This window comes from Monodelphis domestica, chromosome 1 (assembly GCF_027887165.1).
Source record: "Monodelphis domestica isolate mMonDom1 chromosome 1, mMonDom1.pri, whole genome shotgun sequence".
Classification (NCBI taxonomy): domain Eukaryota; kingdom Metazoa; phylum Chordata; class Mammalia; order Didelphimorphia; family Didelphidae; genus Monodelphis; species Monodelphis domestica.
This window is the reverse complement of record NC_077227.1, coordinates 595,654,978-595,673,463: the sequence shown is the minus strand read 5'-3', so window position 1 is coordinate 595,673,463 and position 18,486 is coordinate 595,654,978. Positions and strand designations below refer to the sequence as shown.

At 34.0% G+C, this 18,486-nt stretch overlaps 1 protein-coding gene and 1 long non-coding RNA gene across 2 annotated transcripts in view; both read right to left on the bottom strand.

Annotated features, from left to right (window-relative positions):
• The window catches only part of XKR6 (XK related 6), a 391,398-nt gene that overhangs the window by 306,155 nt on the left and 66,757 nt on the right, over positions 1-18,486 (bottom strand). The window lies entirely within an intron of this gene.
• The window catches only part of LOC107649372 (uncharacterized), an 85,565-nt gene that overhangs the window by 29,562 nt on the left and 37,517 nt on the right, over positions 1-18,486 (bottom strand). The gene's annotated exons all lie outside the window — the stretch shown is intronic.

The following is an 18,486-nucleotide window of genomic DNA, read 5'->3' as shown; positions in this document are numbered from 1 at the left end:
CTAATATGAATCTCTAGGTTCCTCCTTCCAGATCTAAGATCCTTCAATAAATAAACACCTTACTTTACTTTCTAAGTGAACCTTTTTCGTATATTACTTCTATCTCCCCTAAAAGTCTACATTAAGATAAGATAACATGGGAAATAGGCATGGGAGTGCTTTAATGAATAGTAAGGCCAGAATTTCAAAATTTTAACATTTAAGATCTGTAGAGCAGAAAAGACCCATCATTTTAGAAACATCTTGGGTGGCTGAAGTGGCTCTATTATTGTTCCTTTCTCTGAGAGGGGTTTCTGATTAAGCATGCCAACTGAACAAAAACAGAACCTCTATTCTATAAAATCCAGTCATCTGCTTTCCTTTTAGAGCAGCATGGCACCTCACTGGTCCAATTATATGTCATAGGATGCTGCTGATTAGCTGTGGGCTCTAAGCAAGAATAGAGAACAATACAAACCAAATATATTGGGGGGTGGGGGAGAGGAGGCACTGCCATCAGAAGGCAGTCTCTTTTACCCAAGACATTTCCTTTCACTTCAGTTTGGTTACTTCCTACTCTTGGGATCCCAAAGAACACCCCTCCTACTCCCAAGAAAGATTCCAACAGAGGCACTTCTTAAGAAATCCCAGATCTGAGAAACTAATCATCAAGCTTATCAGCATTAAGTTCATGTTTTCATAATCTTAAATTAATCTAAAACTAAGCTCTGCTTCCTTTAGAGAGCACTATTACTTTTAAAAATGTCACCTTACTATGAATTTTAATTATAATTATACTGTTTCCACCTCTTTTTAATAAAGACTATGGCATCCAAATCCCTTTTAGAAATTATTTTAGCATAAGTATATTACTCAACTTTGGAGTATCAATTTTTTAATGGAACTTTTATTTCCATTAAAAGGAATGCTACTAATTATACAAGTAAAGCTGTATAAAAATAAATCTGTTAGAAAAACAGTATCCTGGCTAAAGTTTCCTAAAATGACTGACAAAAACAAAATCTGTTTCATTTCAACTGCTCTACATTTCACATTTAATTCCAGAAGATCTTTCAAAAGAGTGGACTTGTTTTGTTGGAAGTTTATTACTATGAGCATGTTATACATTCCACCTCTAAAGGACCTGTGGATCAATCACACCATACCATGATGGCAAACCAGAATTCCCAAAGACTATGTATGACTAAAGTAAAAAACTCCTAAAGTTCCTACAAAGGTTTCAAACTTTGGGCTAACAACAGATGATATGTATGGGGAAGAAAACAAGTCTAAGTGATAAGTTCATGAGAAAAAAGACTCCAAGGTAATGAGGTTTCATGGCCACAGGATTTCCAGAAGACTAAGGTGTAATTTCCATCAACATAAAGAATAGTGATCACAGGATATCACAGATTTAAGTAACACAGTAAATATATGGATCAAGTTGTCATCTTAAAATAAAAGGTAGCAAAAAAGGGAGGATTTTAAAGGAATGTAATTTTTTCAGAAGTTTCAATGAATACATAATTTTTATTAGATTCCAATGAAGTTCAATATACAGTCTAAGTAGGACAGATACCAAATTCCATCTGTTGTGTTCTACAAATTATGTAACCACTAATAAAATAATTTATTTTTTAAGAATTAGAAAAAATAACAAGACCAATTTTTATGGTCATGTTCATATTTTCACTTATGATCTACATCATGTCTTAAAAAACAAACCAGTTTCCTGTTTTAAATATATATTTCCAATTAGTCCCTTAATAACAAAAGTTCTATTTATTAATATGTATTTAAATGTTGATTAAAGAAAAAAGTAGTTTTAAAAACTATTTTAAATTACCCACTGTGGAATATCTTATTTGTAAATAAAAATTCTATCTTATTTCCTATGGAGAACCATGCTGTCATCACTCCATATTAAATTTTTCAGAAAAAAATTATTGTTAAATATAGCACATATCCATTTAAACTCATTATTTATTTACCTCAAATATTTTTACACCGAAATAACCTATCCTTTTAATTAATCCTCTCAAAAATAGTCAAGATTTTAAAATGAGTCGGTCTTGTACCCGTAGCTTTGTGATAAGCATTACCAAAGAAGTGCCCCACTATTTCCTTAAACAAGTCTAAAACCAGTCTTTCCTCTCCACATATATCTCTTAAAAAAAGGAGGAAAACTGAAGGCCCTTCCAACTTTATCTGTCAATGGTAGCAAACACATAATCTCATTAACTTAAGCCATCTTTTCATCATTCCTCATGTGTCAGTCACCCTCACACTGTTTCTCTGAAAATGACCATAAATATTAAAGAGAAGATGATCAACATGAAGACTGGTCTACGAGGCCCAGTATAAATTCTTTGGCTCAAAGTTCAAGGTCTTTTATAATATGGCAATGTCCAACATTTCCAAATTCGTTCCTCATACAAGTCTTGTGTTCCACTTGAGACTGATCTTTTCACTGTCCCCAAACCACAGTACATTTGTTTCTATTCCTAGAAATTGCTAATCTAGTCATTCTTGCCTGGATTCTCTACTACCTAAATCCTATGCACCCTTTCAAAGCCTAGTTTAAGATCTATCCACTGTTCAAGCCCATAATGTTCTGCCCTATTGAAGTCTATATTAAAAAAATTGGGATGTAAGTTTACAATTCTTGAATAGTTCACTAAATGTTTCCTTTTGAGGGGGCCTGGGAGGAGTATATCCCACAAATCCTGTAACAAAGAGCAGACATAGCAGACAATCAAAAATACTTCCTTTAAGATGAATGAATTACCAGATTTTTACAAGAGGCTAGATGAAGATGAAAATGTTCATAATAATAAAATAAAATAAAATAATAAAATAAAATAAAATAAAATGGTCATAATAAGATAAAAAAAAGGAATACACAGATGTGTTCTAACTCCCATTTTTGTAAAGGAATAGATTTTTCTCAATAATATTTTAGGGGTAAATCATTAATTTTTTTCCTTTTATATATGTAAGCATACACAGATATGTACATATGCATGTATATATGCATATACATATGTGTACACATACAACAAATGCATAGCTTTGACCACAATTTAGCCTAAAACATGATGTATCATTTAAAACAATGGTAGCTTTAAAATTATACAACATTTCTTTTCTTTGGGAAAACAGCTACTACCAGTTCAGTTTAGCACTCAATTGCAGCAATTTGTAGTCTTAGAATAGTTGTGCAGGGACTTGAAAGATTATGTTATTTGCCCAGTGAGCCTATATGTATCAGAAACAAAAGTTGAACCCAAGACTTCTCAACTGTGAGATTGTCTTCTATGTAAAATTTCCTCTCCAACTTATTTCTTTATTATTTCATATACTGAAAGAGAGTTTTTGTAGGCCTTTAAAGGAAGCAATGTCTTGTTGGGCATTGGGAGACAAAAGAACAAGCAAGTGAAAAAGGCCAATATTAAAAGTTTACTAGACATGATGAGTCAAGAAGATAAAAGTTTTATATAGATTAAGAACCAAAACCAGGAAATTAGCAAGTAAGTCTAGAAGGCATATTTTAGTCAGAAATCCTGAGGGTCCACTCAGGCAGAAAGGGATTGGGTTCCAAGCATTCTGGAATTCAGCACAGTTTGTTAAGTTAAATAATTATTCTTTTGCCCTGTAAAGGAAAAGCAATGACAAGAACATATTATTAGTTAAGAAACAGGCAATGATGATAGGTAACAATGAGAAGACAGACAGAAAGTCAAACAATATTATTATTGCTTAAATATAATCCAATAGTAGAAGTTTAAGTTATTTTAAGTAAAATATCTGTAGAGGACAAGATTACAATCTTGTAAACTACAGTCTAGACCAGTGATGGGAATCCTATGGAACGGGTAACAAAGATGGCACAAAGAGCTCTCTCTGTGGGCATGTGGCCTCCCACCTCACCCCCCACCCCAGTTCATTACTAGAAAGGCAGAGTAATTTGGACAGAGCTGCTCCCCTGCCCCTTCTCCACCATGGCTGATGAGATTTTTTTCACATCACCCACCCCTCTGCCCAAAAGCCCAATGGGAGTACTTTTTCCCTTCCCCGTGTGGGGTAATAGGGGGGAGGGGTGGGTGGGACATTGCACAAAGTCAGAAAGGGGGAAGAGGACTGGCACTCCATCTCTAAAAGGTTTGTCATCACTGGTCTAGACACTATGCACAAGCAATTTAATAAAGCAGAGGCAATAAACTCAAAAAAACTAACTCAAGAGAAAACCTATTTGATTTTGTATTCTTAATCAAGGGACTGTTTTAGATTTCAAAAGTTTCTTTCCTATGTTCTAAGATAATAATTAGGCTTTTATCAACATTTTAATAAGAAAAGTAACTTACATCTATGTATGTCCAAAAATATGAGATAATATCAAAAACTTACAAAACAAGTGGAGTTTATAAAAACTCTTTATAATCTTGCCAAACTAGAATTATTTTAATTTAATAATAAAGCACACGTGGAGAAACCAAATTGGAGTTAGCTGTTGTCGTGTTGTGTTTCTTCCATTTTTCTAATTTGGACTTTGAACTAGGTTCATGGAAGTCAAGAACACATCAGTGTTAAGAGTGTCTTGATCATAAATATTTTTTTATTTAGCTTCTTTGAACTTATGAATATTACCCAATTATCTACAAGGAACATGGGTACAAAAAAATGAAGCAAAATAAAAGCTAACTAATGTAAATGACAAGTACTGACAGCCTGATTTAAAAAAAATAATTTACTTGAACTCCATAATAAAACTGAAAAGTTGTTTTAGGATTGGTCTGACTCAAGTCAATAAGCATGCTCAATAAGGCATAGTATAGTCTCCAATAAGTTTGCATTTTAACTAAATGAACAGAGAACATGTCTGACAAATAACTAAAAACTGATAGATAAGATTATATGTACTTGTCTACTATTACAACTTTGCCATGCAGGTGACTTGATCGCCCCACGGGGCTTCATGAATAGTTATTCAGACAATATTCTAGATAATACAAATAATCAAATACTTTGTCTTCAAGGGGTGTCTCTTTTTTGCTACTATTAACCAATTTAGCCAGCTGGGTGGGAATAATTTCTGGAGGAAGTGAAAAATCTATTTTTATAAGAAAAAAATTCAAAATGAAAAGATATATGAGTAAATTCAGTATCTATCAATGGAGGAAATGTGTTCATTTTTATTCTGACTCAAAATTTAAGTTAATTGTAATGGACTGTGTAAGCTGTAAAAGAAAGCAACATATGCCACATATATAACTAAACTAAAATACTCTCAATGAATATTCTTGACAACTTGCTTAAAAATAATTTCTGGACAAGTTTCCAAATGTATTAATATGCAGACATCCATTCTTGTACTATTGCCATAAAATGCAACACAGTAAAACTCTTGCTATTTTTTAAAATATAAGCCTTCACAAACATTTTCTACCCTGAAGCTGAACTAAGGAAAGGACTTTATTAATAAAAATCAACTGTCTTATTCCATATTAGAAAGTCTACCAAAACTAACAAAAGATATGGGATAGGGCTAGAAGATCCAATAAAGAATAAACCAAAAATATGCTTTCCAGTTTCAGGGCCTTCCACTCTAGTTTTCTTAAAAAAATACTATCTACTTAGTTTTGAAGGGAGCTAAAAAATTAGCTATGTTAGCCTCCTTTCATTCTAGAAAAGGAAACAGACTGAGAGTTGAAGGGACTTGCCCACAGTCTTATAGTGGCATCAGGAGGGGAAAAAATAGAGCTGCTGAAGTATTATCTGTCTTTTCTGCTCTCTTCTGGATCATCACACTGTTGCCACCAGCCCCCCAAACTCCACAAACCTACCAACTGTTGTGTTCACTAGAACACAGGTACCTCCTGAAGGCAGAGTGTATGTCTCTTTGAAATAAAGAGATGAGAGATTTATCTATACACAAAGAAAGTTAAGATATTGATATATACAAATATCTATATACCTAGATATAGATATATAGAGTTCTATACATAGAGATATTTTTCTAAGGTCTATAGGCTTTGTCAGGATCCAATAAAAAAATAAAAAAGTTAAGAACACATTGCATTACCTAAAATACTGATTAGTTAGTTACAGAGTAAGTATGTATCTGAGATAGAAATGGAACCTAGGTCTTCCTGACATTGAGGTCAACTCTCTCATCTATTAAAAATCACTATCTTCTCCTATCCTCTCTTTGTCCCTCTCCCACACTTTTAAAAATGAAAAATAATAGCAATTATAAACTACAGTCATGTTTTAACCAAGCAAAATTTGAGAGGAATGTACAGAACCCATTTAGACTAATGATAATTCCAAACTAAAAAGTAAAACAACTTACCATGAAATTATCTAGTACACAGTAACTGATCCCATAAAATAAATTAATAAATGCTCTCTGTGTTTTAGGTAGGCTAAAATTCTTGAAGAAATATAGTTTAGAAAACATTTAGGTATTAAATATTTTTTCTATAAAAAGTGACTTACAGACCCTAATAACTGAGAGTATTCATTGTACTCTAAATTCTGCTGTCTGAATCAGAAAATGAAATTGTACTATGTTCGCAATAGTAAAGATCTTACTAGTCAGATATTATACTCACATATTATTCTATACAACTAATTTTAATTTCAACTCAGTTTAGTCTTAATGTTGATAGTCCAGAACACTTTTAGAGAATGCTCAAATTATCCTAGAAAGAAGAGTGAAATGTATCTATATAAGAATTGGTAAGGAATAGAAGGATCTAGGTAGCTGAGTAGATTGAGAGTCAGGCTTAGAGAGGACAAGTCTTGGGTTCAAATCACCTACCTGTGTGACCCTAGGCAAGTCACTTAACCCCTATTTTCTATCTTTTATTCCTTTTCTGCCTTGGAACCAATTCACAGTATTTATTCTAAGACAGAAGATATGGGTTAAAAAAATATAAGGATATACAATCCGTCTTTGGCATGATATAAGAATAAATGAACATTCACTTGTAGTTCTGCTGGGGCTGCCAAATGATGTAAAAGGTTCTACCCAATTCTATCATTTAGGGATATCAATATATTCATTCAACAAATACTGATTGACACTATTAAAGTAACTTTGAGGTTCTACCTCACACCTGTCATTTTGGAAAATAAAGCAAAAAAAAACCAAAAAAATAAAAGGAAAATGATAACTGTTGGAGAGTCTGTTAGAAAATATGCATATTAATGATCTCAGGCCATCTCTATGATGCCCCAGAAATCTATTCATCCTGAAAGCTCACTCCAGTTCTGTAATTCATACAACAGAAGCACTCTGCCAGACCTCTCCCCCAAAGATTAGACAGCTGCACTCAGAACTCCAAGACCATCCAGGCTCATTCCTCTCCAGACTAATCTCTGAACCCATGTACGTGAGCAGGTTATCTTTATTTCTATCCCATTCTCCTTTCAGATTCTTTTTATTTGATATCTTTTTTTCTATTGGTATATAAGCTACTTTAGTTGGAACTATCTTTCTGCTTTTCCCTCCCAGAGCAATTATTAGCACAGCACCTTGCATACGGTAAGACTTTAATGATAAATACTTGTTGACTCACTGAGTGATAAAGCAAAGAACTGGTAAAGCCATTCCAAAAAGAATTTTTGAAACATGACCCCAAAAAGGCACTAAATTGTGTACCTCCTTTACCCCAGTAAAACCACTACTAAACCTTTATCCAAAAGAAATCAAAGAAAAGAAGAAAAGGACAAATAAATACAATAATATTTATATCAGTTCTTTTTGCAGTAGGAAAAAACTGGACACTAAAGGGTGCCCATTGATTTAGGAAAATTCTAAAAAAAAATGTAGTACTATGAACATAATAAAATATCTTGTGCAAGGAAAAAAATCATAAAATGGATGGTTTAAAGAAAACCAAAACGATTTGTGGCCAAATTTGAACGAAAAAGTAAATGGAATAGAACCAGGAAAACAATTTCTACAATAACACCACCTTCCCAAAGCCCTAAAAAAAATGAACTTAAAAGATGTGAGAACTCTGATTAATACAATAACAAACTAAATTTCTAGAAGAGCAATAATACTAACCTCCTAACAAAAAGGGAGAGGATGGACTCAAGATGTAAAAATGAGACAAACTTTTTCTTTTGATGTAGCCAATCCACATCTTGCTCGACATGACTATGCATATTGGTTATGGGATAATCTTTTACTTTTCTTTTTGTGGGGAGAAATTAGTTTGTGTTAATTGAATGAGCAATAAAGTTTAATCTAAAAAACTGATTACCTACTATGTACCATGGACAATGTTAAAGAGCCATGGTAGGCAAAAAGATTAAATTTCTGCTATCAATTTATATTCTACAAGAGAGAAACAAATTTTACATATTATAAGTGGCATGGTATTACAAAATTATGTTAATATTACATTTGGATTCTCTGCTAATAGGGAGGTAGGGACTATTATTAGCCCCATTTTATAGATAAGCAAACAGGCAGAAAAAGATTAAATGACTTGCCCAGGGTGAGGCCAAACTAGAACCCAGATGTTCCTGACTCCAGGCCCAATGGCCTATCCATTTTTCCACCTACCTACTTTAAATAAGATGTTACCTGTTCTTATATTTGAGATTACTTACTAATTTATTCTATATCTACCTCCTCCACAAAAGAGTCATTTCAAAGCATACTCTAAATTGCTAACAAGTGAAAAACTCAAACAACTCTGAGGTTTTATTCCACAATCAGCAAACTGGCACAGATGACCAAAAAAAAAAAAAAAAGAATAATTAATATTGGAGGGACAGTAGTAGAATGACAGACCGGCACATTAATACATTAAAGACGAAGAGAGTTAGCCCAATGATTTGTTTGAAATGATGATAAAAGTGATAAAACAAAGTTTTCATACCTTTTACCCAGAGAACCCATTATTTGGCATATACCTCAAGGTGATCAGAGATAGAAACAAAGGTTCAATATACATGCCAAAGTATTTCATAGCTACACCGTTGTTATAATGGAATATTGCTTTACAATTAAGAAATTAATTTAATTAATTTAAGAAATTACAAATCTTGCATATTCCATCCCACTCTCTAAATCAAGTCAACAAACATTAAGCACCTCCTGGGTGGCAGGCCCTATGCTAAGTGCTAGGGATAGATACAAAGAATGATAGTCCCTGCCCCCAAGGAATTAATGGTCTCATCATTGCAAGAACATGCAAACAACTATGTACAGAAAAGCTAAAGCCAAGATAAATTTAAAATAATCAGGAAGGGATTAGAATTAAGGAGGATCAGGAAAGGCTTCATGCATGTAGAAAGTGGGATTTGACAAAGAGAAAGGTCATCTCTTCATATGAGGCTTACAGAGGAGGTAGTGGCAAAAGATATATGGGGATTTGTGAGATGAGGAAGGAAAAAGAAGGAACTCCTAAAATATGGTCTTAATTTTTTTCCCAGTAAAAATAGGAGAAAAAGTTCTCAGCTGAGAGGAGGTGAGAGAGATTTCAGGAAGGAAGTTTAGAAGACTCAGTGGTGAGTGGCATGTTGAGTTAATTAGCAGAAAGAATATCTTGCTTTATTATAAATTTATATAAAATTCTAAAAAGTAAATCTAAAGTGAACCCAGTCAGCACAGTTTCATAGTTTTCTCTAGTTTTATTAAACAGCACATATATAGGAATAAAGTCAAAGGATGATAAGAATAATCCAAGGCAGAGGCTTGGCAGGGCAAGATTGGAGATCCAGTAAAGGTGCAAGGGATTCAAGAGAAAAAATGTGTAGGGCAGAAATGGTTCACCTAGGGGTAAAGATGGAGAAAGGAAAGAGTACATCTAGTACAGGAGTAATGACCTAGGGAGAGAACTGTTCACAATCACCAAAAGCTGCTTTTAGACATTCAATGCCTTACATCACTTGGCCTGTATTTCCCTTTCCAGAACTATCCTCTTCAAAATCTAACTCCAGCTCTCTTCCCAAAGTTACTATAATTCATCCCTTTCACATATTCAATGTTCCGACTAAACTGGCTTTACTGCAGTTACTGATATGCTTTTGTCCTTATGTAAACTGTACCTGCTGCCTAGGGCAAAATCTCTCCTCAGTCTTACAATCTATAACTTTTTTTCTCATGGACCTTTTCTTAAAACAATGCTTTAAAATACACAGGATTCAATAGACATGAAAAAATGTTCTAAATTACTAATAACTAGAAAAATTCAAATTAAAACAAATGGGGTACTAGTTCACACCCATCAAATTGACTATGGTGATTAAAAAAAAGTGAAAATGACAAAATCTAATGGGATTATGGGAAAATACATACTTTAATTCATTGCTTGGTAGAGCCAAGTACTGGTCTCATTCTGAAAAGGAGCTATGCCTAAAAAGCTAGTAAACTGTGCATATCCTTTGACCTAGCAATGTCATTACTAGGTCTATATCCCAGAGAAATCAAAAGAGGAGAAAAATGGTATAACAGCTTTTTCTGTGGCAACAAAGAACTGGAAACTAGAGATGATTATCTATTGGAGAAAAAAACAAATTATGATATAGAAATGGGATGGAATACAATTTTAGGGTTTCTTTAATCCTTACCTTCTGCCTAATAATTGATACTAAGTATTGGTTCTAAGACAGAAGAATGATTTAGGACTAGCAACTGAGGTTGAATGACTTGCCCTGGATCACTGAAGTGGGAAGTATTTCAGGTCGAATTTTAACACAGGACCTCTCTTCTCCAGGCCTGAATCTCTTTCCACTGAGCCACCTAGCTGCCTCAGAATACAATTATGTTGTAAGAAATGATGACAGGGATGGTTCCTTCCTTCCATCTATCTATCTATCTATCTATCTACATATATGTGTATATCTGTGTGTGTATATAATATATATATGCAGGCAGTTATCTCTACATTGAGATTTTCCCATTGAGGTTTTGATATTCTGCGAGCTGGCATAAGAAATTAAATGGGAATTTTGGAGGAGTTTTCAGAAGTTGCAGACAACACAGAAAAAATTTAGAAATGCATACTTAACCCAATTTACAGTAAGGGTAGTGTAATCACTCCATAAAGAAAAAGAAAAAATCCAAATTTCTTTTCTAGTACAAAGGGAGGACCACAAACATTTTACACAGATTTTCTAGATCACTGGGGCACTAAGCCCTTAAACCCCTGCAATGTGAAAAGGATAACTATATATTTGGTTAGAATCAGTGCAGGCATTAGTTTTACTTAACTATGCCTTTTTGATGCATAAGTTTTTCTTTTCTTTTTTAATGGGTTATATAGCCATACGGTTCATCTCTTTCATAATGTATAAAATGTGAGTGATACTACTTCTAACACTTCCCTTACAGGTTTTATTGTAAGGATAAAATAAGATAATATGATAAAACACTTTGTGAGACATAAGGAGCTCCATAGATAATCAACCACCATATTTGTTGGATGAAGTAGAGAAAACTAATAGGCAAGCAATATGGTAGAGTTGAATAATGTTGGATTTGAAGTCAGAAGAGTCAAGTTCAAATCTTGATTTGATAGATGACTTCAGTCAAATCTTCATCACTCTGAGTGTTGGTTTCCACACCTGTAAAATGAAGAGTTTGGTCTAGAGCAGTGGTGTCAAACTCAAATAGAAATACAGGCCAGTAAATCATACCTAAGGATCCCTATGAGCTGAATACTAGCTTAATTTTAAAGTGTACTATTATCTATGATTCATTATAATTTTTTTATTCTGTTAAATCATTTTCAAATTACATTTTAATCTGGTTCGGGACACATTTGGGAGTGTTCTTGGGTATATACCACCTACTGACCCCATGTTTGACACCTTCTTCTTAGAAATCCTCTATGATATCTTTCAATCCTAGATCTATGATCTTTTGTGAAGAATATTAAAAAACTCAAAGGAAAGATGTCTTCAAGTCAAGCTACAGGGCTTTAAATACACAGACTACAGTTTCAATTTTATTGAGCAGGTGGTTTGAAAACAAATTTTTAACAGTAGAGTGGCAACATCAAATCCAACACTTTCTAGCTTGACCCTAGGCAAGTCACTTAACCCCCACAGCCTAGACCTTATTGCTTTTCTGCCTTAGCACCAATCAATACACTGTATTGATTCTAAAGATGGAAGGATTTTTTTTTTTAAGCTGGAAATTGTTTATTGGATTTAATGGGAGGAAAGACTTAAAGGTGATTTTTAGGAGTTGCTACAATAGTTACTGAAATACATTTTAGGATTTGTTATTACTGTCCAGGTAAAAAAGGTTATATAAGTAGTTGAGCTGCAAATGGTGAAAATGAAAAAAATATATATATGAGGGAACTAGTACTAAGACAAGATGAACAAAACATAGAAAATGACAGCAAAGGATAGGGAAGAGTCATGGATGACAAAGTTTGAACATACATATTACTGGGTAACTGGTGGCACTATTAACAGAAATGAGGAAATCTATAGTAAGCATAAGTTTCAAAGAAGAGTTGTTTTTCACAGTGTCAGGTACCAGCAGGATATTCACATGGCAATTGCTGGGAGCCATCAGGTCATGACACCTTGACAGAGTCATGGGTGGCAGCTAAGGAGGCCACAGAGTGGTCCTTAGCAAGATGTGATATCCCACTCAGTCCCCCTTGCATGACCTCTCTCATCAACACCCCTTACCTATGGAATTGACATGATTATTATTCCCACTAGTCTCAGAAGGAATAATGCAAGAGCAAAATACCTGTACCCTAATTCTCTAAAACATCACCAAAAGATCAGACCTTTAAATCCAACCCCAAAAGACTACCTTGGGTTAACTTTTACTTAGGTACATAATCCCCAGTGAAACCGCAGCTACAGGCCAAGCCCAGAACTTTCCCACTCACAGAAACTTACTCTCATGAAGCCAACACACAAATCAATCATAAAGGCCCATACAAAAGGTACAGGTACACCAAGCTTCAATATGCCTCAGTGATTCAACTTCACAAACCAGTAATTTGCCAGTGAGAAACTACCTAGTAAACCCGTAGAAATGACCAATCTAATATTACATCTGAATTGTGTTCCTAGTATCCCTCAACCTCAATGATATGATTGTTGAATTGTCTTTTAAGAACTTCTGATTATTCCTTTTTATTAAAAGTAGTAATTTTCCTTGTTTGTAAGCTCAAAACTTCTCACAGGGTAATGAAAAAAATTAAGCCACCTGTGACAAAATCATTTCTCTTGTGTGGAACCTTTATGCTGTCAAGAATCTGAAATCACAATACAAGAATATAGAATGTTAAGTGATTTGTTAAAAGTTAATGTATCACTTTTCCAATTATCTCCATTTGGACATCCGTGTTTGATAATGTATCTGTGTACCAAGAAAATGGGTATAAAAATAAACATCAAGCCTGGGGATGGTGGAGCAGCTTTCAGATGCAAAGCATTCCCATGGCCGTAAAGTTAAAGCTGTTTTCCGTTTGTTATTTTTTTGACTGATCATTTGCCACCTGTCGGGAACCCCTGGAGTCACGAGTAAGGGTGGACCTTGTCCGTGGCAGGCAATGATAACTATTCCATAATATAGTAATGCCTCATTTACTTGGCACTGTTAGAGAATAAAGTGTTCTAGAAGTGAATTTTCTGGATAACTAAAGGAATATGCTTCAATTATCAGGAAAATTATTTAATGATCTAATATTATAATTTATTTTATAAGGATTTATATTTTTTCTGCCTTCTATACACAATACTGAAGATAACTTTTTTAATGGCAGTTTTTAACAAGTAAGACTTGGAGTCAAGAGTTCAATTTTTATGTTAAATACTATCTATGTGATCCTGGGAAAAACACTTCACCTTTGTGTGTCTTAAGTCTCCTCACCCACAAAATGAGGAGGCTGGTTTTCTATGACTTTGCTTCATTGTATTATGCTGAGCATGATGTCCTCATCTTTTTCCCTATTCTAAATGGCTCTGGCTTGTGCTTTTTACCAAACTTCTGACTTTTCACAATCACTGTCTTTTTAAATGGCAGATGCCTCTTCAATTCCAGTCTGGGAAAACATAAGGATGTGCTGTAGCCAACTCCTATTAGCTCTCAAGCTAAATACTACAAATCAAGCCTCTAGGTATGTTGGTTGTCCAGACTTTTAAAAGTGAAGAGAAAAACATGTTTAAAATACAGATTAAACTAAAAAGTATGTTGCATTTTGGAGTGTTTGTTGCTTACTCAGCTGCAAAAATGGCCTTACACTTGAAATCTATTTCATAGGGCTGTTGCAAAGTTCTATAATGCTTAAATATTAGGAAAGGACTTCATAACCATAACATAATAAACTACTGGTATCATTTTTTTGTTCTCAATTTAACACAAAAAAATATTTCCACATATAAAGTATATCAGAAAAATGTTAAACTGTACATAGCTTACTTTAAAAAATTATATATTAAGTTCAGCATGCTATTTTTAAAACTGTCCTGTTTATCAGTGTTTCCTTCTGAACCTGCTCTTTTCTATCCATTTAAAATGCTTTCATAACCCTCTTTTTCTTAATTTCCTTATTTTATTTGGTAATAATACCACTTGCTCCCCATGCTTCCCATGCCCTATCCCTTCAATTAAAAAAAATCCTCCTAATAAATATAGTTACTATTATTATTACTAAAACTAAAAAGTAATGTCAGTTGAAAAGAAGGAAAGCTCCTCCCCATCAGTGAAGATGACAGGAAGAGGATGACTGGTAACCTAACCAAAGTGGTAGACACAAAAGCAGTAGCAAAGATAAGCATTTGAATTTTCAACTGATGACCTGGGTGCAAAAGAACATGTAATAATTTCAAAATTAACTGGTGGAACAACCCCCAGCCTAAAGAAATAAATGAGGGGAAAATGGGATTTTCCCCAACTCCATCACCTTGTCAAAAGCATGGAATTCTTTCTTACAGGAGGGAAAAAAAAGACAAACTAAAAAATAGTTTCTAATTTTTAGGCTGATAAGGAACTAATATGCCCTATCTCTGGCCTTAATCCCTCAAAAAGATTTCTATACAAAAATCAAATCATTATCATTCCAATATGAATACAAGTAGTAGAATAAAACTGGATGCAGCAGGGAAAACACTTTTCTACCTTCAAGCACACATCCTTTCAAAAGCCAAATAAGCTGTTTAATAAGTCAGATCTATGACAAAAATATTTTATGGCTGTAGAACACACTGCTGTTGTTGAAAGTAAAATGGATTATATAATCTTAAATTTAGAGCTGAAAGGGGCCAAAGAATATCATCTGATCCAACCTCTTCATTTGCAGATGAAGAAACATAAAGGAGTTAAGAGGCATGCCCAACATCACACAGCTGGCAATTAAAATCAGGCTCTGAATGCAAGTTTAAAAGGACTTTTTGAGAATGTATAGATTAACCAGATAATGCAAATAAAGTCTACTTTTTAACTCCTCAAGCTATGCAGAGACAGGGTTGTTGAGAAAACAAACAAACAAGAATTTTATTAGATTTCCAAAACAACATTTTTTTCAATATGGGGCAGTTTTATATTCTCATGAATGTTTTTCTTTGGCAAATACTAAAAATGAAAGGAACTTCTCTGATATATCTACCTGTAGGAATATAAATTAGGGATAGACTGGTTTCAGGGATTAGCTGAAAGAAGGGAATTTTGATACAAAAGCCCTGGGAGAGGATTCTGGGAAGGAGAAAGGAATGTGGGAGTTTGAACTGACAATAACTGACTTTATTTCTTCTGGGATTTCCACGGAGCTGGAAGGTTTTGACTCTGCCTGAATTTCCACCAAGCTGAAGGAGAGTTTTGCTGAGAGATTTTCCCTGGGTAGTCAAAATTTCTTGGAGAAATTTCTGACTTCTGGGTAGAGAATTTATTTGGAGGAAATCATTTTCTCAGAGTCCAGAGATCATATGCCAGTGGTTCATCTGCCAGAAATTCTCTTGGGCTAAGGTAATCCAAAGATTTTCATCTGTGCCTTTGGGTTACTTAGTGCAGCCAAACCCAAGCTTTTCCCTTTCTTTTTACTAGTGTGAAAATCAGGATAGAGTCAGACGGCATGGGTTTTTGTTTTTTTTTTTAGATAGAGCAGGGAGATGTAGGCAGGGCCCAGAGACTAAACAGAAGGCTCTCCTTAAGCAAAAGACTTAGAAATTGGATGGAGTTAGTTTTAAGAATGTTAGGGTCTTATCAACCAGTTTCCCTCACTTCCTTTATAAAATAAACTGTTTTTTAGAAGCCAAGGGTTTTGTGCTTTACTGCCCCTGGAGAGCTCCTAGGTGGGTTGCATCATCTCACATCCTTCTAGAACAGTTCCCCATTATACCCCAAATATAAATTTTGGTACAGAAATCTTAAAGCATGCTAAGTACAAAGGAGAAGTCAATTAGGGATTCAAAATATGTCAAGGATTAATGAGAGGTATTTTTTGAACATTTGTCTGCCTCTTTATGGGTAAAAGAGTGCTCCTTAGTTTTGTCCTGTCCGATATTTTTATCAACATCTGCTTAAAGAATTTTGTAATCAAAAACCCACTAGGCAGCCCATTCTACTTCGTACCTATTAGGGATTTTACTTTATGCCACTAAAATCTACCAGCCAATATTTTTAATACTTTCTTTGGGACAAAGCAGAACAAATCTAAATCCTCTTCCACATGACAGTTACCTTCCATCCCACAACCCTTTCCTTCTCCAAGTGAATCATTCCCATAAGGAATTAACATTTTTTAATTTTTGTTTTTTTAATGTAGTTAAACTAACCATTTATATTGCTTTGTACTAGGCCAGCTTAGAAAAATCACTAGAATCCATGGACCAAAGTTCAAATCTCACCTCTATCACTTACTATCTTGTTACACCTTGGGCAAATCACTTAAAAAACTGCCTGAAACTCATTAAGAACAGCAAGTGTGGAATTGAGAGCCAGGCCTAGAGATGGGAGGTCCCAGGTTCAAATCTGACCTCAGACACTTCCTAGCTGTGTGACCCTGGGCAAGTTCTTTACCCCCCATTGCCTAAACCTTACCACTCTTCTGTCTTGGAACCAATACACATAGTATTAATTCTAAGACAGAAGGTATGGGCTTAAAAATAAATTAATGAATGAATAAAGAATAGCAGATGTGAAACAATTCTCCCCTGTCTATCATACAGGATATGAAAATCTAACTTTTCTTGAATCAAAATGTGTAAAAATAAGTTACTTACTTATATTTGTTAAAAACAGGGTTTCTAATAGCCTACCCTTAAAAAGAGGGTAAGCATAAGTTCATTACTGGATGTTATTAGATTGCTATTATATATTGCCTGAACTCAGCCATTTTACCTATGTTCATTAATTGTTGATTTTTTTCAACTAATCATAAAGATATTGGCAGCACTGCATCACAATTTTGGTTTTCCAGCCCTAGACCAGCCAACACATTGTGAGTCTAAAAATAGGCTCAATTAGGAAGATAGCTGAAAGAAGCTTCCACCATTGAATTGGAAATAACAGTTGTTATATAGTAAAAGGAATAAGGGATAAAGTCTTAAAATTAACACCCGAGTTATGGTTTTTATTTTAACGGCTCAAGAAAAAAAATACATATATAATAAAAGATGACCTGAGGGGACATCATTTCTCTAAGGAACACCAAGGAGACAACAAGAAACAATGTCCCCCTTTCTCCAGCTCATCCTCTTCATCCCCAATTCTCTATCTATCCCATCATATCAACAGTACTCACAGTAATTCTTATAATTCTGAGTTTGGAGGTCAGATCAGTATGCTAAATCTCAAAATAATTCTGTCCTTGTAGTCTACATCAGCAGTCAATATTATAAATGAAAGGCTTAAAATTTTATTTTATCTGACACTTCCAGTAATAAATCACTTGGATTTATTACTGAAAGAGGTTCACCTTACACCAAATAGGATAAATACAGACAGTCTTATTATAGTTAGGTTCAAGTATATAAAAGGACTATCTATACTTCTACCACTTCCTTCAATTACAAGATAATAGATTAACTATAATAATGTTTTTATTTGAGAAGTAAAACATTGGCAAGTATCTATTAAAAGAACTTCACTATAATTTCTAATTCATTAATATAATAGTCTTCAATCAATATAATACTCTATAAATAGTAGGTGTTTATTAAATATTTGCTGAATGAATAATATAATCTAATGGAATTGTTATATTCATTAGGTTATGAGGTCAATAAGTTATTGCCTGCAGCAATCCTTGTTTTAAAATTTTTACTAAGACAATTAAGAAGAACACAGAATAAAATAGTTTAACACAGAATTTGTTTCTTCTGGTCTCCTTAAAACCTAGACTATATAGTCAAGCATTACCTTCAATTGACTTGTGTTCTTGGAAATGTGGACAATCCTTATGACCACTGCAGACTACTTTTTCTATGCAATCTGTGCACATCTTCACAAATTCTCAATTTAGAGTCCATCTGTGTTGGGGATCTCCCTTCATGTCTCTTGACATTACATGG